Source organism: Camelus dromedarius, chromosome 24 (genome assembly GCF_036321535.1).
Source record: "Camelus dromedarius isolate mCamDro1 chromosome 24, mCamDro1.pat, whole genome shotgun sequence".
In the NCBI taxonomy this organism is placed as follows: domain Eukaryota; kingdom Metazoa; phylum Chordata; class Mammalia; order Artiodactyla; family Camelidae; genus Camelus; species Camelus dromedarius.
The window spans coordinates 28373292-28395504 of NC_087459.1; the positions used below are offsets into that span (position 1 = coordinate 28373292).

General features: G+C 50.9%; 1 long non-coding RNA gene across 2 annotated transcripts in view; it reads left to right on the forward strand.

The window, feature by feature from the left end:
- Positions 1-13479: 13479 nt before the first annotated feature.
- LOC116147169 (uncharacterized) overlaps positions 13480-22213 on the forward strand; it is a 55149-nt gene continuing 46415 nt past the window's right edge. The window contains exons 1-2 of one of the 2 annotated variants that reach the window (XR_010377620.1): positions 13480-13720; positions 19626-19746. This is a non-coding gene — a long non-coding RNA (uncharacterized LOC116147169). The remainder of the gene's footprint in view (positions 13721-19625; positions 19747-22213) is intronic. The other variant, XR_010377619.1, reaches the window with a different exon arrangement.

Here is a 22213-nt window from a genome sequence, read left to right on the forward strand (position 1 = left end):
TTGACCAGTGGTACCTTTGAAGGCAGGGACCGAGGTTTCTCATCATCTCTCTCACGGTCAGGAAGCACTTGTTGAAGGGATGGATGTTGTTTCTCGAGACTCCAACTTTTGTGTTGATTATGCATTGCTCAGTGAAGAGATGATTGTCTATTTCGAGTGTGAACCTCCACTTGTTTCCATAGATACCTGATCATAATGACTAATTAAACTCGAAACGCTTTCTATTTTATTATCTCATTAATATTAAAAAAAAAGTCCAATCTTTTATTCAATTGTTCACATTTTTCTTTTTGGAAACATTAGTGAGTTCTTTATGACTTTAAGAAAGATTGCATAAATACAAATCAGGTTTCTCCTTTATAACATGGTCTTTAGTGTTTATTCTCAAAGATGATCCTGGGTAAAAATCTATGATCACCATTTCTAAACTATTACTTATTCATTCATTAAACTGGCCCTGTGGGGCATTGTGGAAGAGTAAATAGGACAGTCTAGTTGAGGAGGGAAATAAGTCAGTGGACTCAGGGCTCAGGGTGATATATGTTGGCATGGAGGAGAGCCCAGGCGGTGAAGGGAAGACAGAAGAGGGAGTAGATGTCCCAGAGCAGTCACAGAGGCTCCATGGCTGGACATTGTGTTTTGTTTTGAAGGATGAATAGGAGTTCACAAAGTGAGAGGAGTAGAAGGGCATGCAGGTGGAAGGAGCAGGGTGAGCAAAGACACAATCACAACAGCACATGTGTGTTTGATGCTTACTTTGTGCCAGGCATGCTTCTGCGGGCTTTATCCATGTTAACTCCTTTAACCTCCACACAACCCCCGATGTAGCAATCTTCATCATTCCCATTTTACAGATGGGGCAATTGAGGCAGAGTGAATTTCAACAATTTGCTCAAGTTCATATGCCCGGAGACTTCTAACTGACAGTGCCAAAATCTGGACCCAAGCAGTCTGGCTCCAGAGCTGAGTTCTCAGCCACTGACCTACAGTACGTGGCTGATGCTGACCTTGCCACGTTGAGGGGGTGGTAGGGAGGGAGCAGAGGTGTAAATGGGATTATTCAGAGACAAGGAAGTTCTTCCAGAATTTTGAAAGTTCTCGAATGCTGGGTTAATGGGGTTAGCCATCTCCCTGTAGACAATGGGGAGTCATTTAAGGATTTAGATGGGTGAGAAATGAAATCAATTTGCATTACCCAGGCAGCAGCATGGAGTACGGATTGGAGAAGCAGGGGCTAGAGGCGGAGGGGCCGGCCCTATAGAAGAGGATGAGGCCAGATCCAAGGCAGTGTTGAGGGGGTTGGAGAGGAGGGGCAGGCTGGGAGCACAGTAAATGGATAAATAGGTGGGTGAGATTCTCCAAGTCCCCAGCCGCCAGCTGAATCCAGACACTGGCTTTGGCTCCCCACCCCCTGTGGGTTGACTTGGGTGGCGGTCAGGCTGGCCTGATGGAGGACACTCCCTGCTGAGGCCACTGGGCAGTCCCAGATCACAACTTGGCAGGCTTCTCTATTCCAGTCCAGCCTCCAGCCCTTGGCTGGCATCACTGACCCTTAACAGCAGTCCAGGGGGTGTGGCTTCCCAGGGAATCCCACCTCTCTTTGAATTTTTTTTTGGTGGGGTAATTAAGGTTATTTATTTATTAAAGATTGGCAGTAAGGATGTGTTTGTTCTTTTATTTATTTATTTATGGGGGGGGCAGTAATTAGATTGATTTATTTATCTAAAGGAGACCCTGGGGATTGAACCCAGGACCTTATGCATGCTAAGCACACGCTCTACCACTGAGCTATACCCTCCCCATCCCCACCTCTCTTTTTAAGCCAGAATGCACTGTGCCGTGGTTCTCATGCTTTGGTCTGTAAAACCTGTCATCAGGCAGTTCTTCAAAGTGCAGACACCTGGGTTCCTGGCCCAGCGCTCCGGCTGCAGTGTCTGAGCTGGAGCCATGCCCCGTGTTTGTAACCTGCACCCCAAACTCAGGTCGCACGAGGCTGGGAGTCGGGGGAGTCCTCTTCGGATGTGAAGGCTGGTATTAGCTAATGCCAACGTCCTCTTAGTGCCTGTCCCTCCCAGAAGCTGGGCAGAAGATCCTGAGGAAACCCTCCCCCACCCCTGCCCTGTTTTCATTTGGCAAAGGTTTGAGAACCAAAATCAGGTTGAGTAGGGGAACTAGGAACTTGTCTTGAAACTGACTTCACATGCTCCTTTTACTTAGGTTGTGTTTTTTGGGGTGTTGGTGGAGATTCTGAGTGGCCACAAGTCACCCCTCTTCCCTACCACCGCAGTCACTTCTTCTGTGAACCTTGGCTTGTTCTTTCTTCCTCACGTCAGCCAGGAAGCAATGACCCCCTTGCCTCCTGCAGTTACCGCATTGTAGTATTGTGATACAGTAAGAAAGATATATTTGGTTTCTGTCTCCAGTACCTGGTGCAGGACTTCTAAGAAACTCCTGGAATTTCCTGAGTGGTAGGGGAAATAGGACCATCTTTTGTTATACATAGTAAGCCCCTTTCTACCACTCCTGAGTTTATGCTAATAAGGTGACTTGGTGGGCCCCCGTCCACCACTTCCCCATGGAGGCTGGTTGCCAGAGGAACCAGTTATTTGATTACAGGGTTGGAACTTTCAGCCTCAACCCCTGATCGGAGAGGGGAGAAGGGCTGGAGACTGAGTTCATCACCAGTGGTCAATGATTTAATCAATCATGCCTATGTGATAGAACCTCCTTAAAAACCCCTAAACAGAGAGGGGTTCAGAGAACTTCCAGGTTGGTGAACATACCCAGGTGTGTGTGATGGCACGCCTGGAGAGGGCATAGAAGTTCCGTGCCACCCCCAACCCCATTCCTCACCTTACGCAGCTCTTCATCTGGCTGCTCATATACCCCCTTCCTAATATCCTTTATAATAAACTGGTTACAGTAAGCACAGTGTTTCCCCAAGTTCTGTGAACAATCAACAAATTATCAAAACTGAGGAAGGGGTCATGGGAACCCCTGACTTTGTAGCGAAGTTGGACAGAAGTGTGGATGCCCTGGGCACCCGATACTTGCAATTGACATCTGAAGTAGGGGGCAGCCTTGTGGGACGAGCCCTTAATCTGTGGGGTCTGCCCTAACCCCAGGCAGTTAGCATCAGAATTGAATGGCAGGACACCCAGTTGGTGTCCCAAAAGCTGGGGGATTGGTTAGTGTAGGGGAAAAAATCCTACACATTTGGTGTCGGAAGGGTTAGAGGTAAAAACAGTTTAGAATTGTCAACATCTGTTTTGTCCTCTGAGTTGGGAGCTTCCCAGGACATGGATGGATGGTTTCAGCTGTTTGCCCAGGGCCCAGCTGTGCACAGGTGTAAGGGAATAGATGGCGCATTCCAGAAGCTGCTGCTCCAACTTCCCAAAGAGAGAGAGAAGAAACCTGCTGTAACCGTCAGAAAGGGGACAGAAAAGAGTCAAAAAGACACGGAAATAGCTACATACATGGGAAACACAATTCATCCTGCTCTTCATGCTGGAGCCGTATGAAAAAAGAGCCGTCTTCTCATCGAGATCGAAGATGAAAGCTAACATCGCTGCAGGCCCGGTCACAGAATCCATCAGTGACGTCCTCCCCCTTGACGGATACTCTGCCTGATCACCAGAGTGAACCCCGCGTTCACATCTACAAGTGCATCGCTTTGTGTTGCGGGCAAGACAAATGTCTTACTCTCCTTCAGCTATTGGATCTATTGGTCATGGTCAGCTATGGTTTCTCTCTTGGTAAGTGTGATTATTGGGGAAAGATGTGAAAATCAGTCTATGTTCATATTTCTAAGGGTTCAGCTCAGCCAATCTGAAAATCATGCGTATAATTGAAACGTGGCTGCAGTCAGTACAGCAAGTACAGGGCTGTCTGACCCTGCGGGTGTTGACCCCATGCTAAGGAATACCAATCATATATTATTTGTTTCTTTTTCTTTAAAGGTGGAGTCCAAATGGTGAGATCCAGGGGTTTAATATTTTCTTATCACCAACCATTAATTTGTATAGAAATGACACCAATATAGATGTAGAAAATAATATAGTTTCAAGCCAGGAGACCACACGTGGTTTGAAATTTGTAATGGATAAGCTAAAATTTATTTGTAACGTATGAGGAGTTTAAGGCCAACCTGGAAACTTCGAGGACTCGTGGTGTTCAGGTTCAGGGGGTAAGGGACGGGCTGATAAGACATGTTTCCTACATTACTCGTGCCAATGTTTTGCCAACAAAATACATCGACAGAGGAGAATCATTGGCAGAGCACAAGGAGCTTCTGTTTGGGGGATGGGGGGAAATCTCTGCAAAAATTCTGAAAACACAGGAGATGTAAAATGCACCTGAAATCATTGCAATTGGGAGGGAGAGGATATTGATTTCCTGGTGAAACTGTCACTAACAAATTATTATCTGTTCGCTCATAACAGCTTGAGGAAACTAGAACATACCTGAAATTCAGAGAAAAACATATTTTATTCTTTGGAAAACAGTGTTTATCGTGAAGAAGTCATGACAAGTACATTTCATCTGTGAATGAAGACAGCTCGGAGGGCATTGCTGGCAGAGATAAGGCGAGGTAGACTCACTTATAAATCAGCCACTGCCTAGAGAAGTTAGCAAATTCAACATGAAATCACCAGAAAAAGCAAACCTGCCACGTTACAAGGCACGGCAGTTGAAATCGTTATTTCCTGATTCAGTAAGATGTGTAGCAAGGTCACTTGCTGGGCAGTGAAAGAACCACTGTAGTTCATGTAAGAAAAATCTCCATCACTTTCTTAGTCATAGAGATGCATGGATTTTGCTAGTATTGAGAAGATCAACTTGGAAATGGTCATAAAGAGTGATCTGCAGCAAAGTGGGGTTCGTAACACGGGTGGTCAAATCCACAACGGAAGGCTTGACAATTGTGGGGAAAGTTTGGCGGCACTGCATGGTGTGAGAAGGAAAAATCAAAGCTCTAGGGGCATGTTGTCATGCCCATTGGTTAGATGGTGCAACACTGAGGACTTTGCAAAAACTTCGATGAGCTTTCACTGTGTTCAACCCTTTGTCCAACGCTATCCATTCATCTGGGAAAAGACTGGCCGGGCCGTGACCCAAAACACCCATAACAGGAGGGACCCAGCAACGTGAAGGACTCAGGTAATTTGCTGGGTCGTACATCGCCAGGCTTTATCTGCTATGATTGGAGCAGCTCCCAGAGATTATTGAAACTTTGAAAGCAGTATTAAATGATTATCAGACACACAGGTGGCCCATGGGTCGAGAATTCCTATACACGTGCTAAATGTTACAGGAGGGTTTTTCATTTTTTTCCTGATGAGCTTCAAAGCGAAACCATAGACGTGTTTTCATTGCCTTCAAAAGTAAGAGCAATCTTTTTTTTTACTGTGTATCATCTCAGAGAAATGATGACTATTTCAAAACCATTTGGTGGAGAGCAAAGGAAACTTGCCAAAAGCTAATCTCAGGGGTTCAAAGGAAAAACAAAACAAAAGAAAAAAAATCCCTTCCCTTCAGAGAAGAAAAATTCTGGTGTGGGGCAGGGTGTGTGTTTTGGGGGGTGGGGTGGGGAAGATCTTGGAAATTCAGATAGTGAATTTTTCTCTGCTTTGTCAGAACAGTATCCAACAACAGTCAATCCATAAAAGTTTGGTTACTGTATTACTAAATTTAAATGCACACTTTTCAACAAATGATTACAGCAAAACAAATTATATTTTTATATAACTGCTTAAGGGCAGTGAACCGGTATGTGAAGCAATGGCCAGACATATGGGATACATTTGCAGACCCAAAGTAAAAAGTCCCTAGAACTTGAGTCTCACCAGAGCTCAGTCTCTGCCATGATGGCTTGTCCCAGCTGGGGGTCAGCACCATCACCCACTAAGTGCCCACATATTGGCCGACACTGGGGGCATCTGGGCAGGTGCTGGCACCAAAGCTCGGGAAACAAAGGAGCTTGGTGAGCCCTCAGAGAGGCAGGCGGGCTTTACGAGTTCTGTCTCACCCCTGAGAAGCTGGCCCTGGGATGGGCCCAATTTCTGTATTTTGCCCTTGAAAACTTAACTCATAGGTCCCCAAAATGTGCCCCAGTTTCAGTTGGAGGAGTTGTGGTCGTGAGAATGACATAGTAGAAATCATCATATTATTTTGTGAAAATACTCACAGGTTCTTAAAAATATACACACAAGCCTTTTGAAAAGTAGTTAACCAGAGACCTCTGGTCAACCTCTCACTCATGTCCACTACTGGAGAGGGATTTATTACTGTGTGCCAGTAAATGGTCATCCTTTGCCTGTCAAACACTTGGATCAAATTCTACTGAATGAACGAATGAATGAATGAATGAATGGGTGACAGGGTGAGTTTCTAGGGTGGCTGAAGGCAGGCAGGCAGGAAGTTCTTGGAGCTGGAGGCAAAGAGCCCAGGAGGAGTGTCAGGACGGCAGGGCAGCACTGGTCTAGCCGCCTTCCCAGAGACTCTACATTTTGGATCTGACTCCTTTGAGAATGCTGCATGGGGCTCCAGGCGGTGGCTGCCGCTGGGTGGGACAGAGCAGGCTTAGCAGGAGGAGTCACCAGCTCAGGGATAGCCACCCACTTTCCCACTTGCAATGCCTTGACATGTAGCTCTTGTCACCCCACGCTGCCACCATCTGCAGCTGTGTCCTCCACCAGAAGCCACGTGTTGGACCGGTGGGTGCCCTGAAAAGAGCCCCCTCTGATGAGGGGCTAGGGGAGCCTGAGCGCCCCCTCTGTCCTGCCGTAGCCCTGCCCCAGGGCCTCTGGGAGCCGCAGCCCCGCCATGGGGCATGGGGGCCGCCCGGGCCTCTGCTGGGCGGTGCTAATTCACACCTGTCCTTGCAGCTCCCCAGGGTGGGGCCAACAGCCAGCTCCTTGAGACCCCCGACCTCTCTGAGGGAGGTTGTATTAGAAAGATTTCTCCAGAGAAACAGAACCAATAGCATACATGGAGAGAATATAAGGGATTTATTGTTTAAAAAAAACTGGCTCAGGGGGGAGAGTACAGCTCAGTGGTAGAGCACGTGCTTAGCATGCACGAGGTCGTAGGTTCAATCCCCAGTACCTCTGTTAAATAAAAAAATGAAATAATAATTAAAAAATAAATAAACCTAAATACCTCCCCCATCAAACAAAACAAAACAAAACAAAACCCAAAACAAAAACAAAAGAAACTGGCTCACATGATTGTGGAGGCTGAGAAACCCGCACAATCTCCCAACAAAGCTGATGCTGTGGTTTCCACCTGAGTCCAAAGCCTGGGAACCAGGGGAGCCAGTGTGTAAGTCCCAGCCTGACAGCACGAGAGGACCGCCGTCCCAGCTCACGTAGTCAGGGAGGGGCCCGGTCTTCCTCTGCCTTTCAGACCTACCCAGGCCCCTGATGGCTTGGGTGACACCCTCCTGTGTTGGGGAGGGCAGTCTGCTTTCCTCAAGCCACTGATCCAAATGCTAATCTCATCCAGAAAGACCCTCACAGACACACCTAGAAATAATGTTTAGCCAAATATCTGGGCACCTCATATCGTGGTCAAATTGATGCATAAAATGAACCATCATGGACATAGATGGTGGGTCCTAAGCAATGGAGCTGCAGGCCAGCAGGCTCTGTCCTGGAGCCCCGCTGGCTGGTTTCAGGGCCAACATTTGCTGTCTCCTGGGGTCTCAGAGAGAGAAGCTAGGGTAGGGGAGAACCTCCCCTGAAGACCAGACACTGAGACTGAGTTCTGACTCTGCACTTTGTCAGCTGGGTGGGGACCCTGGACTTCTCTGAGCCTCAGTTTCTCCAACCCTAAAATGAGAATAAAAACTACACTCTCCTTGAGGGTGATAGTGAGTCTTGAGTGAGATAATGGACAGAAAAACACTTTGTGAACTAAAAAATGTAGCACAAATGTGAAATGTGACTGTCAAAATTCCCAGCTTGGTTCTGAACTTGTAGCACGTGTCCGTCCCTTCCTAGGGCTTCAGCTTTTCCATCTTGCACAGGGTGGCCAGATAAAATACAGACCAAATCAATTTTTTTAGCATAAATATGTCCCAAATATTGCACAGGACATACTTACACTGAAAAATGTGTTTCTCTGAAATTCAAATTCAACCATGTGTCTTGTATTTTTACTTGTTAAATCTGACAACTTTATCCTTGTAGGAAACCAAGGTGAGTGCGGGCCTAATCATAGGTAATCTGCAGCACACACTCAGGGGACTAGGAGAGAAGAGGTTTTTTTTTTTTTTTTTTTTTTTTTAAATATATCTCATTATCCCTGCCTCAGTTGGGGAGAAAGCTCAGGGCTCAGGGACTAACCAGATCACCCAGAGAGTAAGGCAGAAGGACTGGGCTTCACCCCAGCCAGTCCCAGCTCCTGCCGACCAGCCTTCTCCGCGGAGGGTGGGGCATGGGCTGCTTTTCTCAGCGCTAAGGGCAGCCTCCGTCTTCTAGATAACTATTAAAAACAAAACTTCCTGACATGCGTGTTGAAGTGTTTAGGGGAAAGTGTACTATTGTCTGCAATTTACTTTAAAACATAAGAAAAAAAAAGAAGGAGGACTTATGGGTGGATGGAGGGAGGAACAGATAGATGGATACAGGGTAAAGTATTATTTTAAAAAATCAGTGCAAGGGGGCCGGTATAGTTCAGTGGTAGATTGTGTGCTTAGTATGCACGAGGTCCTGGGTTCAATCCCCAGTCCTCCATTAAAAAAAAAAAATTAAAAAAAAAATATACACACACACACCTAATTAAGCCCCCCCCACAACCCCTCCCCCCAATTTTAAAAACTTCTAAAACAAAAAAATCAGTGCAGAACCTAGGCAGAGGTTGGTGTACTTCGCTGTGACATAATTTCAACTTTACTGTATGTTTGAAATTTTTCATAATAAAATGTTGGAAACAATTTAATGAAAACCAATTTATAACACCACTCATTGTCAAAAAACTGGCAAATACAGAAAGGTAAACCCCCAAATCTCCAATCTTACAACTCAGCAGTATTTTGTGGCATTTCCTGCCTGCCTTTTTCTAGGCATTTGTCGGCATTGTGGATCCCAAAATTAGGATCGTGCTGTGGGTGTTTTTTTTCATTCCTGCTGCTGTTACATACCAACGAGGGTCACCAACGTGCAAGACATGCAGGCACCACGGTGGGCCCTTTGCAAAGATTACCTTATCCAATCATTACATCTTCCCGACAGTATTGCCCCCATGCCTGTGAACCGAGGGAGCGTTGTCTGTAATAGCTACATGAGAGATATTCCATCACATGGAATTGTTTAGCTGTTACTGGAAGTTTAGTTTGTTTCCCATTTTTCACCACTGTAAGTACAGGCAGGCCTTGGAGACGGTGCCGGTTCGGTTCCAGACCACGTCAATAAAGCAAAAATGGCCATCAAGCAAGTAGCACAAATTTTTTGGTTTCCAGTACATATAAAAGTTATGTTCACACTAGACTGTGGTCTATTAAGTGTGCCTTAGCATTATTTTTTTTTTAAAATGGACATAACATTAATTTAAAAAATACTTGATTGCTAAAAGATGCTAACCGTCATCTGAGCCTTCAGGGAGCTGCAAACTTTTTGCTGGTGGAAGGGTTTGCAGTACGCCAAGACTTAGCAACATGTGACACACAGACACGTGTGAGCAAGAGTTGTTGGAAAAATGGTGCTCATAGACTTGCTTGACATGGGGTTGCCTAAAACGTCGATTTGTAAAAAAATGCAGTATCTGTGAAGCACTATACAGTGGAAGTGCAATAAAACGAGGTCTGCCTGTAACGCTCTGGAGCACCCTGGGGCAGAAGACTCTCTACTCATTCCTGTCCCCCTTCCCGCAGGACGGCTTCCTCGCCTGAGCATTTATCTGGCTCCAGGTCCGATTAAAGAATCACCACCCCCTCCTCTTGCAGACATTTCACTGTCCTCCTTGGGCTCCCTCTTGGGGCCCCTTGGGGGGCTGGAGGCAGCACCCACTAAGGCAGAGCCCCTCTCCCCCATGCCGGGCCCTGAAGCCCAGGGAGGGGCAGGGCCACGCCCAGGAGGCCCACAGCTGGTTAGTACCAGACTGTGGCTTCAGCGCCTCTCTGTCCCTGGAGAGAGGGGCTTGTTGGGGAGCATGGGGGTCAGATGTCAGGAGGCCTGTAGGGGTGCAGGGCCTAGAGGACATCTCTGGAGTTGGGGGTGGCATCTAGAAAGAATGTGGCTATCAGCAAAGAGCAGTAGGGTGGGAAAGATCTTTTAATTTTATCTTTGTAGTCTAATGTGTCATTTACATCCCATGTCTGTCCGCTAGTATCTGCTCCTTGGTCCTTAGAAGATACTTTGGTCTTGTTTCTCTATCTCTGTGTTAAACCTGGAGTTGAAAATCAGACCGCCACCTCGGTGCTGGCCGCTAATGGAGAGAGGAGGATGGAGAACTTGATGTGCCCAGTAATCCTTCTGCTCTGCTTTTTCAGGGAGGTGGTGAGGCTCGGGGGACAGAGGCACCTGGCCTGGAACCCCAGATCTGCCAGGTGACCTTGGGCACACGGGTGTTCCCGCTCCCCAGCCTCAGTTTCCCTATCTGTAAAGCAGAGGCAATGTTTTCTGTTTCCATGGGTGATGAGATACAGCATACGCAGGTGTGCATCACCAGGGCCAGGCGCACAGTAGGCCCCTACCTTGTGAGTGGGATCGCCTCCTCCCCACCCCAACCTTTTCCCGCCTCCTTAGGGAGGTCCACTGACTTGCAGACTTGGCTTGGCTCCATCTCGCCCAGCTCTCTTCCCTGGAGCCCGAGTGGAATGTTTTCTCTTCCCTCCTCCTCCTCCTCCCCTTCCTGTGCACTGTCTGTGGGACTCCTCCAGTGTCCCAGGCTCCCCCAGGGCGGCCCGAGCCCTCTCCCTGCCCGGCTCCTGCCCTATAGCCCACCAGGCTGTTTCCAATTTGGACACGATGCATCTTGCCCCTTCAGATCATAGCCGCCTCTTTGATGGAACTAATGATGATCTAGGGCTCCGGGGCCCTGGACCTCCCCAAACTGAGATAAATCCTGCCTCTTTACAGACAAGGGGCCTCCATCCCTGTGTCTGATCCCCCTCCTCCAGGCCGAAGGGGAGGCGTCTCTGGGAGACGCTGTGAAGGTCTGACCCAGGGAGACAGGAAGAGAAGGATTTTTTCCAAGGCTCCGAAGAGGGTCCTAGCATCCAGTGGGGGTGTGGAGAGGGGAGTTGGTAGGCTTGCCAACTAGGCACCCCTTATCCCAGTAAGACTCAGGGGCACAAGCTGGAGCAGGAAGGAAATCACTTAGGCTGGCACTCGGTTGTCCCAAGCAGCCCCCAACAGCTTCTTCGCACTGTTGGGGATACAGGGAGGAATAAGACCCTACTTCTTGTTCCCAGGGACTCACGCTGAGGGAGCGGGATGGACAAACAGACTGTGTGCTGGGGTGGCAGTGGTGGAAGTGGGAGCTGTGGGAGCATGGCAGAAGGAACCTGACCTAACCTGGAGAGCCCGGAAGGCTTCCTGGAGGAGGCAGTCCTGATTCTGGGCCTTATACAAGTGCCCTACTGGGCAGATGCTGTGCCTCGCGCATAAAGAATTAAAAATAGAAAAGGATAGTAAGCCCTAAATCATAAAACTTAAACATATGCAAAAAACGAAAGAGCCCTTTCTAGATTTTCTGATTTGAAAATTTGGATGAGCCTGTCAACGAAACTTTGTTTTTCTGGTTCTGCTGGTGCCCTTTGCAAACATTTGGATATTACCTGGCACTGGCTGAGTGGAGACTGGGCAGTAAAGGGGACTGAGTATATGAGAGGGGTGGGCATTCCACAGAAGGGTCTGAGAAAATTCGACACTGTGGGTGTTAGGGTTGGCAGTGGCTCCAAGTAGCTAGAGTTCCGGGCGCCTGGTGGTGGATGTGTGTCTGGGCAGGAGGTGTCATTCGGGGGATAATCTGCTTTTATACCTCTGTGGCTTTCCCTGAACCCAGAGTGACTCTGGGGCAGGGAATGTATCATCTCTACCGCATAGACCAGGCCGAGGCAGGAGCTGGGGCAGGTCTAGGGGACAGATGGAAGGCGGGCCCATGAAGCCACACTCAGAGGTTGGTTTTATCCAGTTAAAGACGAGGAACCACTATCAGTTAGCAAGTTGGGGTCATCCAGGAAATCCTCTCTGGGCACTGGGGCTGCTGCCATGCCTCCCATACTGCTCCCCAGCAGTCCCTGGATTCACTGGGATTGACTGGTATCCCTTGAGCACATTGTGTCTCTGAGCCGGGCCATTGGGTTGTGGGGAGCAGTGGGCCCCATGCTTTGGGGGGTTGGGGGGCTTGTGTAAGAGCCAGTAGTGAGGGGAGTGGAGGGGGTAGAAAGATCTGGTTTTGCCCAAGGACACTCCTTCCTGGAGAGGCAGCCCCCCCGCTGGCACCCCTTTCTTCCCAGCACCCCAACCCTGCCTCTCTGCCTTCCTGACCTTTCACCTCCTTCTCTGTCACCTGCTGTTGCCAGCAGCCCAAATTCTACCTCAAATGTATTAATTCAAAAATTAACATTAATTCAGGATTAAAGAAATATCTTTGACTTTCTGAGGGTGTCGCAAAGCTGGGTGTGAATTTATTAACTCCGCCAAGGGCTCTGCTCAAACCACTGTGGTTGAGCATCAAAAACACACGTGACCCTCGGGCATGGTGGGGGGGGAGCAGGTGCTCAGCCGTGCCCTCCACAGCCAGCTCCTCACTTTGGGGGGCTAACGCAAAACAGGGGCTTCTCTTGGGGGCACCTCAGTCATCTGCTTGGGGGGCTTCAGAGAGCCTGGGCCCGAGCTCTACCTACCCCCAATTTTCTGAGCCCTGTAGCTCCTCAGAAGAGGCTCTGGAGAGGCCTTCCTCCAGGCTGGTGGTGACCCTTTGTAGGGGCCAGAGGACGGGATGAAGGTGATGGAGGTGGGGGTTAGCTCTGTCAGTTGTCCTTGCCATGGGCCAAGCCCTTCCTATCCAGCCCTGCCACTTTGAGCTGCTTCTGTCTGGAATCCCACCCTAGAAACCCCTCTCATCTTCCCAAATAAGGAGTGTGTGGCCCCAGTCTCCGCTAGATGGGAAACCCTGAGGGCAAAAGCTGTTCTTGCTCATTTTTTTGAGGCCAGAGCTTTGCTCAGGGCCTGTGAATACAGTAGGTGCCTAATAAATGCAGTATGGAACTCTGGATCCAGCACACCCTCTCCAGTCATCCATCAGACAGCTGTGGCCCTTGGAGAGTGGGCTTTGGGGGAGGTGGTCTTAGGCGGGGGGTCACCCAGAGGCCTTATGGGGGGTAGCTGGCAGTTGTCCTGCCCGGTGAGCTGGGCCAGGCACGGACCTCCACCTTGGCTTTGCAGAAGGCGCCCGCAAAGGGCGGAGGTTTCTCAGGGCGGTAGCCCTGCATCCGGAGGAGGAGGCGGAGGCTGCAGTCTGTGCCCATCACCTGAGCTGCACCGGGCTGGGAGGATAACAATTATTGGGAGAGGTTTAAAAAAAAAAATCATTATCAAATAACTATAGCTTGAAAAAGTTGGCGGGCTGGAGGGAAAACGTGGCCTGGATTGCGCGGTGGCTGCCTCCGCTCCGGGCGCGCCGCGCCGCGGTAGCCAAAAATGGAAGGAAGCACATCTGTAACGCATTTATGTGATGTTCACCTTTGAGACCGCGCGGCTGCAAGGAGGCGGTGAGTTCACGCGAAAGGAAAAACTCTTTAAGAGGTCTTCCCTTAGGGGACCTGCCGGCGCGGGCGGAGCAGGACGCATGCGGGGTGGGGATGGGGATGGGGGTAGGGGTAGGGGGTGGGGGTAGAGCTGAGACCACTTCTCTGAGCCTCAGTTTCCCATCTATGCAATGAAATCGCCGCATTTTAAGTGTCCTTCCAGTGGGGACATCCTAAGAGTCCCATCTGGTCACTTATGATTCTATAAGTGTCCCTGATGAAAGGAGAGGGACTTGCCCCTGGGTGGGGACTGGGCGGGGCCCTCCTCTTGTCCTGCGGGTTGCCAGGCTCCTGTCATTGCATTCCCAGCCCTCTCTCAACATTCCAGAGCCCATGACGTCTTCTAAGTGAGCATTTGTCTCCTGAGCAAGACCAAACCCACCTTCCAGAGCAGTCACCGCTTTGCCCATGCAGAGGAGTGCGAGGTGGGGGAGGTGACCCTGCCCCTTCAACCTTCTCTTTTCTAGTCATTCTCATCTCTTGGGTCTTTATCACACACCCCCTCCCTCGGCCCCCTTGACATCCCCTGTCTCCCCCAAATTCCCTTTTCCCTGATCCCCATCACCTGTCCACCTCCCTCCTGGGGATTTCCTTCCTAGAGTGGTCAGCATGGGGTCCAGCCGTCCCCCCCCCCGCCCCCTCGTCACTTTGAAGGTGGCCCAAGCTTCCCCAGCCTCACATCCCAGGGCCCAGTCCTGCCTCCCAAGCAAAAGTAGACTCAGGCTGACTCAGGCTTCCCAAAGGACCTCTGAGCTTTTCAAAGTTAGAGGGGAGGCTGGAGAGATGCAGGAGTGAAGTGCAGGGACTCTTCCCCCTGGACCCCACTGTGCCTGGGAGGGCGCGTGCGCGCGCGCGCACACACACACACACACACACACACACACACACACACTATCCTCACTTGCCCAAGAGAGGCACAGCTGCGCCAATCCCAAGGCCCAGGACTTCTGTCTACAATATTCTGTTCCTCCTCGCCTTTGCCCACTAGGAGACAGAAAACACTGGAAAGCTATTGTCAGGTGGAACCAGAAGTACACAGTCCCTTTGCACAGCCTGTGTCCACGTGCTCATTTAAAAATAGTGAAGACAGGGTGGGGGCAGGGTATAACTCAGTGGCAGAGCGTGTGCTTAGCATGTGTGAGGTGCTGGGTTCAATCCCCAGTCCCTCCATTAAAAAATAGATAAATCTAATTTAAAAAATAAATAAACCTAATTTTAAAAATAAATAAATAAACCTAATTCCCCCCCAACCACCCCCAAAAATGGTGAAGATGGAAATGAAAATTTTGTTATATGTATTTCCCAACAAAAGAAAATTGGGGAGATAAAAAGGTAGAGAAAGAATTTGAACTCAGGCTGTTTGGTCTTAGTCTGTGCTCTAATCTCTGCACTGGACTACACACCTGAAGATGCTCGATTAGTATCTGTTGAAGGGACGAATGGGAAAATGGATGAGTGACCTCAGAGACTTTCACACAAGTCAGTTTTCCCTGTACCCCTGGCACCTCGGTGTCCCCATTTTACCCACGGCTCTGGCACACGTGGCCCCTGGTTTGTGAACACTGGTCTCGGCACTTTCAGCTGTCTGTCTCTGTCCCTTGGCTTTCTCTCTCCTCCCTCAAGCACCTCCCGGGGCAGCGCTGCACTGCCTGGCTGGGGGCAGGGTGCAGGGGTGCAGCCAGGCAGCAGAGGCACCAAGGACTGCCACCTGGGCCTCTCATCCATCTCCGCCCTCCTCAAGTGTCGCTTTTCCACTCACCTTCTACGTGGTCATGATCCTGGGTAGCGGCATCCGAGCGATTCCATGACCCTCTCCAACACTGACTTCTTTTCTGGATCCCAGAGTTCCAGCCTAGTGGGTTACTGAGGCTGTCGGGATTCCAGCTGGGTCGTTCTCCTGAGTTTTGGTTGCATCTGAACTGAAGTTAGGGGTGCAAGGGTCTGGCCCCATGAGCCCCACTTGGCTGTGGGAATCTGTTTCCAGGTAACAGGTGAGAGAATCTCTTTTGCCATCCCTGGTCAGAGTTTGGCCAACCCAGCCCTAGGCCTTGCCTTTATCTCTGCTTACTGTGGGAGAATTTCTCCCGATTGAATCCAGCTTAGCTCTCCCTCTCTGCTCATTTATCACATCTTTTCCACATCTGTTCCTTTTCTTTTGATTTTTGGGTTTTTTTTGTTTGTTTGTTTGTTTTTGATTTTTTGTTTGTTTTTTGAGGGGGAGGTAATTAGATTTATTTATTTATTATTTTAATGGAGGTGCTGGGGATTGAACCCAGGACCTTGTGCATGCTAAGCACGCACTCAAACACTGAGTTATACCTTCCTCCTGCCGATCGCACCTGTTCCTTACCTGGCCCAGACACTGCACAGGTTCAGAGGATTGGTCTGATCTGGGTCGGCCTTGAACATGGACCCTGGACAGGCCCAGAGGGATATTCAGGGGGCCTGAGAGCTGACTTGGCTACAGGTGATCAGGAGTCCAGACCCTAGCCCTCCTAGGGTGAGAGGCAGAGTAATGTTTGGTCAGGAGGTAGGTGTACCTCAGGTGGGTGGGCATCTGGGGACAGGAGCAGGTGGCAGGAGGTTGTGGGCAGCCTGGCAGCACCGAGTGATGCTGAGGACAGGCTCTGGTGTCTGGGAGGGATGAGGATGGCCAGGTGTGGTCTTGGCCCCAGACTGCCATGAGTTCTGGGCAGATTGACAAGGACAAGGGTTCTGGGCAGATTGACAAGGACAAGGTGGGGCCCAGGATGATGTGGGGCCCAGGGCTGGAGGCTGGGCTACACCCTGCGGACCCCAGGAGGGTGGAGGACAGTTATTAGAACTGGGCCACAGGTTCAGATGGAGCTCACACCACCGGGCATCTGGAGGTCTTTGCCTGAGGAGTGCTAGGAAGCAGAGAGAGGAGGAAGAGCCGGTTTCTACAGCAGATTCTTTCACTTTGCATTAGTCACAAATAATGCGGAACTCCTAATTCGCGAACCAAAGTGAGCCCCTAATTCGCGAACCAAAGTGAGCCCCTGGGCCCAGCAGACCTGGCTGCCTCTCGGTTATCCATTTGGTGGATTATTTTGTTTGCAGCTCCCTGCTCCTGCCTGCAATTGGAGGAACTCAGGGCAAACCAACTCACTTCCACTCACCTAAGTCAGCCCCGTGTGGAAGATGGAGCCTGACACAGTGGGGCAGCCAGACGGGGCTTTCTTTGGTCCTTGACCTTGTGGACCCTGTGGTGATGCAGATGACTGAGGGGCTTTGCTTGGCTGCATGTTACTTTTCCCAAGAGGTTGGTTCTGACAACTGTCACCGAATGGTAAACAGCCGGCACAAAACCCCCTAAGAAGTTTAAGATAAGAGACTCCACTGTGGGGAAGGAAGAAAAAAACCTAACAGGAAGCCAAGTGGGTAAACCGTTGGTGGCATTGATGTGAGGGCTGCGTCTCTCTGTCCCAGGCCAGAGACACTGTGCCTTTGGCACGTCGATGGGGAGTCACAGACAGGAAGTCTCTGTGCACCTGCAGGGGGCGGGGCTGGGAAGCGGAGTCCCCAGGTCATGAGATTTCCTCCCGTGATCCTCTGGTTCCTGCCCAGGTCCCTCCACGTGGTCACTCCCAAGTCAGGAGGCAAAATGACCAGAAGCAGAGACCTTGAGGCTAGACAGGCACCCCTGTGAGGTTGCTGAGTTTCCTTGGGAAGTCACTGACCTTCCCGAGTCCCCTGACCCTTCCGAATGTACCCCCTAAACCACGCCCACATCATGGGGGTGTTTCGAGGACTCACTGCGACGATGCAAGTCAAGAAGCTAGACTGGGCTTGCTGAGCCGTGAGCACCCAGGCTCAGTAAGGCTTGGGGGCTGGAGACAGGCTCACGGGTGCGTTTTGCAGACCTGGAATCTGGTGAGAAAAAAATTTCTCAACCATTCAGAGCTGGGGCAAATGTCTCTCTCGAAGCCCTCAGCCTGGACACCATCATCTCAGAGAGAGAGAGAGACCTTAAACATAGCTCGAGAAATATGAATCAAGCACTTTTAGTGCAATGCCCTAAACATTGATTCAGCACCTAGTGTCTGCAAGGTGAAAGGCTGAAAAGACGCCAGGGCTGCCCGGGATGTGTCCTCAGCTGCTCACCATCTGGTGTGGGGACCGGAAATGGGTCTCTCATACAGGCTGTGATGGGGGGCCTTGCATTCAGGTGGAAAAGTCAAAGAAAAGAGGGGAAAGGAATCTAGGCCATGTGAGGTGGCTGGGAGGAAGCAGGGAGGAGAGGGCGTTCTAGGCACAGGGAGGGCTGTCCATGGGGCTCAGAGAAGCAGGGGAGGAGGGAGAGAGGACGAGAGTCCTCAGGGCCAGGACTCGGTCACCGAGTTCCCTACCTCACTGCAAGCTGCCCACCCCCGGGGGCGGAGTAAGTGCAGTGCGGCCAGTGGCTCACTCTGCCCAGCTCGGCTGGACAGCTGTGCAAACACACTGAGGAAAGGGCTTCCAGGCCACGCCTCCGTGCCCCTCCCCTCTCCCCCTCCTCCCTGAAGGATGCCCCATGCTGCCTGCATCCCCCTTCCTCGCACCAGTGCCTCTTCTCTCCCTGAAACTGCGGGAATGTGCACATTAGATGCAAGTCTTTAGTGGCCCCAGAGTTCTCCTAGACCTGTGAAGAGGAGGAGCCGGATGCGGGAGGAGGGACAGGGCATCCAGGTGTCCCTAGGCGGAGAGTCTCACTTCCCAGATCCTCTGAAGAGCTCCAAGGACTGCAGGCCCCTCCTCAGGCTCTCGCAACGGCACCCACTGGCCCATCTGTCCCCCCATCTGGTCCCTTTGGTCACGCATTCACCCTCTTGTCTACTGGCACTCACCCCGAAGCACCAGATTCATGCAGCTTGCCGCCCCACCACCTCCTCCTGGCTGTCTTCCTGGGCGTGCCCAGCTCCCCATATCCCAAACTCACCTCTCTAGAAATATCACCCCCCTCCACCGAGTGCCTCAGGCCAGAAACTTGGGAATCTGACACCTCTCTGTCCTCCCCTTCCTCCCCCAACTTGACATCACACTGTATAGGTTTCAGCTCCAAGATAAAGCCCTGTCTGCTGCTCCCCATCTACACGGCCACCACCCCAGCCTCAGCTGCCATCACCCGCTGCCTGGACACCCGTAGAGGCCACGGCACCAGCCCCACCTTCCACTGACTCTTCACACAGCAGCTGGAATAAAAACACGTCAATCGGATCACGTTTCTCCTGGCTGAGAACGTTTTAATGACTTTCAGTTAGACATCAGATGAAATCTGAACTCCAAGCCGCCAAGCCTTCTGTGACAGATCTGTTTGTGTTGTTGTGTCTCTGGCCCCATCAGACTCTAAGCTCCATGAGGACAGGGATGGGGCTGTCTTTACTCTAATGATTGAATGCTCCCATGATAACCCTGTAAGGTAGGTAGTGTTATCTCTAAGTGTGTCACTAGGAGCCTGTTTTTATACAGGGTTGAACCTAGTATCTCGTGCAGTCCTTTCTGATGGTAATTCTGTCGGTGTGTCTGTTTTCCAATGCAAGCTTCTAGAAGGTAGCGGTGACGTCTGATGACTTTCTCTGGGCTCTGTTCTGGGAGAGGAGAACGAGGGCTGTGGAGAGAACACTGGACGGGAAGTCGTCAAGCCTGAGTTCTAGAGAGGCCCAGGGCGCAGCTGTGGGGAGCCTGGCACACCTGCTTCTGTCCCTGACTAGCCAGGTGGTCTTGGGTCATTTAGCCTCCGGGTCCCTGTCCTTAAAATGGGAATAATAATCATAATACTCACCTTACTGTGTTATTGTTGGATAATTCTAACAGTACGTATTCTTGAGGATTTAAGAGGTCAACAAATACAAATCCTTTCTCTCCTAAGTCCAGAACCCAACTGACAAAGAGACTTGCAGAAATTGTACCCTCCCCGCGGGCGGCTGATTGGATGGAGCATGCCCAGAAGGGACATAGGATCACTTCCTTCTCCCAAAGCTACCAATCAGGTGAGTCCATTCTCCTCCCTGGGGAGAAGGAAGTGGGATGGGGAGCAGGCAGTGACTCGGGGACTCCCGACCCTCCATGGAAACTTCAGGGCGGGGCAACCAGTGCTCCCCCAGTGTATGGAGAGTGTCCAGCACCCTATTAACAGTAGCTGTTATTCTCCTGTTTCTAGCTTTGCATGCACTGACCTCCCGCCTGGGTGGATGAAATTATGCCTGAAACCCCTTCCAACTGCAACAAGCGTGGCTCTAAGATGGGGATGTGAGTGAGGCCTCCTCCCTCCCTCCCCGTGCATGCGTTTGTGCTGAGATATGTGCTAGAAAATGCCATTTCGATTGCGGTGAAATGTCTCAAAACATATTTGAAACCCCCTTCTCTCACTTCTGTTGCAGCAGGAGTTACGCCCCAGCCGAGGTTCCCTTGGGTGCCAGGAAGCCGAGGCCTGGCTGCGGTGGGGGCAGGGTTGGAGGCAGCCCCAGGCTCCACTTAGCTGTGTCCTGATGGAAGAGAGCTCTCGAGGCCTCAGTTTCTCAGAAAATGGGGGCCCCAATGTTTACCCTTTCTTCTTGTCCTCTGCTCTGATCTGAATGTTTATGTCCCCTCCCCTGAATTCATCTGTTATATCCTAACCCCCAGTGTGTTGGCACTTGGAGATGGGGCCTTTGGAAGGTGAATTAGGTCGTGAGGGTGGAGCCCTCAGGAATGGGATTAGTGCCCTCATAAAAGAGGCCCCAGAGAGCTCCCTTGCTCCCTCCCCGTATGAGGATGGGAAAGAGGGCTGTCTATGAACCAGAAAGCAGGTCCTCACCGGACTCTGCCAGCACCTTACTCTTAGACTTCCCAGCCTCCAGAGCTGTGAAGAATATGTTTCTGCTTTTCATAAGCCACTCTGTCTGTGGTATTTTTGTGATGCAGCCCGAATGGACTGAGACACCCTCCTTTCCAGAGCTGCCAGGAGGAGCAAACTGAATCATATCCATGGTAGTAGACACGGGTGCTTCTGTCTGCCCTGGCTTCCACCAGACCCAATTCTCTGGCCATTGTGACTGGCCCGCGGGGTGGTCACATGATACTGTCTCGGCTTATCACAGCCCTTCTCTGGGGCTTTAAGACTCGGAACAGAGAGAGCAAAACCCTTTTTGTATCCTGGTCAGGGAGCTTCTGGAAGTGAGACTGAAGCTGTCAGTGGTCAAGTCCCCTGCCCTGTGGAAAGCGGGGAGCAATGGAGGCTGGTCCATCGACAGACGTAGAGACAAGCGGCAGACCCGCGGCAGGCGGCCCCCCTCCAGCAGGCCTGAAGGCCAGCACCTCCTCCGCCTGACCTGCACTTGGGTCTCTGGAGTCAAGATTCCCCATTTTTGCTTACGCTTATTCCAGTTGGGTTTCTGTCACTTGGGGCCACAGAGTCCTAACTGCTGCCTTGTTGGGGTGTTCTACTGGCATGTAAGCACCAGGAGAAGAGGCTTCGCGCTGCTCCCTGCGGTAACTTCGGCGTCTAGCGCAGCACTGAGCTATGGAAGGTCTCTGAATGTCTGCTGAACGGCTGGTTTCCGCTGTTTCGGTGGCCCTCTCAGTACAATCCCCCGTCCTGAATGATGCCACTTGCCTCGTTCCAGATCCTTCCTTTCCTCCTCTCCCCACTTTCTCCTTTCCCTCCCCAGCCTGGTGTTGAGCTAGCATTGCGGTATACATAAATCAGGGCAGCCCCAAGCCTTGTCTTCCAGAGTGTGGATTCTGGATGGGCCAGTCGGATGGAATCCATGCGTCCACTTGAGAAGTCAGATTATAAATGTACCCTCGAGGTACAGACCCAACATCTGGGGCTCAGACAGGGAGGGAACTCAAAGTGAGCTTCTGGACAAGTCTCTTCTGCTCTATGGGCCGAAATCCCTGCCTCACGGATTTAGGGGAGCTTATAGTGAGAAAGGATGGGGTGGGGGGTCGGCTGGGAGGACGATTCAGGAGAGACTTCGTTGGGGAAGTACACCCTGGTGAAGACCCTCAAGTCGGTCTGTCCATCCAGAAGCCCTGGCACTCCATCACGATGGGGACCCCTAGCCTGGGCTACGAGGGCGTCCCCTCCTGGGGCTGTCCCAGGTTCTATGGTTACCTGGGAGAGCAAGGCCTCTGACTTAGAAGGCTCAGGAAGCTAGAGATAAAGAGGAGAGGCTGGTGGTCAATGCAGTTCCTTCCAGCGCCTTGGTGGCTCCGTGTAGATCCGGCCCCAGCCCTGTTTTGGTTATTCCAGCCCCGGCCACCCTCTTGGATTTATTAGCTGTGGGATTGTCAGATGGTGAAATGACGGTTCCCAGAGTGCTGGGGAGATGGCAGGAATTCATTTCACACTGGAGTATTTTTCCTAACACCTACTAATGTCCTTCATGTTGGACCCAAAGTTCTGGACTGCTTCCTTTTTACAAAATACTCAGGGATGGGGCTGGGGGAGGTCCTGGAGTTCCTCGGGCAGAA